We start from the raw sequence: 1,195 nt of genomic DNA, 5'->3' as shown, positions 1-1,195 counted from the left end.
TCGATGTGAGAAAATTTCAGAAAAGTGAGCTGGAATTGATTCCTTATGTTTGACTCTACAGCTCAGCTGAGAAGCAAAGCAAAGAAGAAATGAAAGAAAAGCTGCAAAGGTACTGAACTCTGATGCTATGAAAAGGTAGATTTACACTGGAAAAAATCAAAATCTACACAAGTCATTTTATCTTAAAATAAGAGCATTTGTTCTTGAATTGAGAAGTTAAAAGAGAAATGTTGCCAATGGAAAAAGACAATTTACATTTAAAATGAGAAAACGCAATTATATTGTCTTATTTCAAGTGCATTTTATCTAAATATATTATTTTAAGAGTAGAAATACTAATTCCATTGGCAAATCATCTCATTTAGCTGCTCAAATTAAGGTTAAATACTTATTACTAGATCGTTTTTCCAGTTTATTGATCTGCTGCCATTAGAAGGAAGCAGAGAACTACAGAAATCAACCAAACGGCCTTAAAATATTTTAGTTTTAAAGCGTCCATCTTTAACTCGACTGGTTTCCAGATCAGATACTAAATCACCTTCATGATGCGTCGACTTTCTGACCATCAAAGTCCTGCATGTGTAGAAATGCATGCATTGCTTGAAGATGCCAGATCTGCAGGCTCGATAACAAACAGCTGCTGTTTGTTGGAAACAGAAAGTTATCCTGGAGGAACGATGAGCGTCAGCTAACAGCAGGCGGCTGCAGCTCTGCTCAGCCTTTAAAAGATCAGAGTCAAGTTTGGAAAACGAACTGGGTCTCCCTGTGCTGAACCAGGATGACATCATCACAGCAACAAATGAGGAAATGCAACCATTTTCCTCCAACTGATCTGGGTTCAGATCATCAGTTCATCTGGGATCAGTTCTCTGATTTCATGTTTTACTTCATAGATCTGCTGCTGAGCAGGAAGAAGATGTGACTCCTCTCCAGCTAAGGTGCTGCTCCTGCATCCATATGTTGGAAATGTTAAACGTCACACGTGTTATTTTATGGTTGAGCTTCTAGGAAGTTCACATCAAAAAAAAAAAAAACGTTTTTATTAACAGAAAACCAGAGAAACTTTCCTTCAGTGTAAATCTGACGTCATTTAACCAGATTGATTTATTTTTCAAACAGAGAAATGGCTGAAGAACTTAAAAACACAAGGTAAAAAAAATCACTAATTCATCTATTTATCCATTCATTCTGCCAC

Source organism: Cyprinodon variegatus, unplaced genomic scaffold (genome assembly GCF_000732505.1).
Source record: "Cyprinodon variegatus isolate N-32 unplaced genomic scaffold, C_variegatus-1.0 Scaffold1402, whole genome shotgun sequence".
Lineage (NCBI taxonomy): Eukaryota > Metazoa > Chordata > Actinopteri > Cyprinodontiformes > Cyprinodontidae > Cyprinodon > Cyprinodon variegatus.
The sequence above is the reverse complement of the archived record's forward strand: the minus strand, read 5'-3'. Positions refer to the sequence as shown.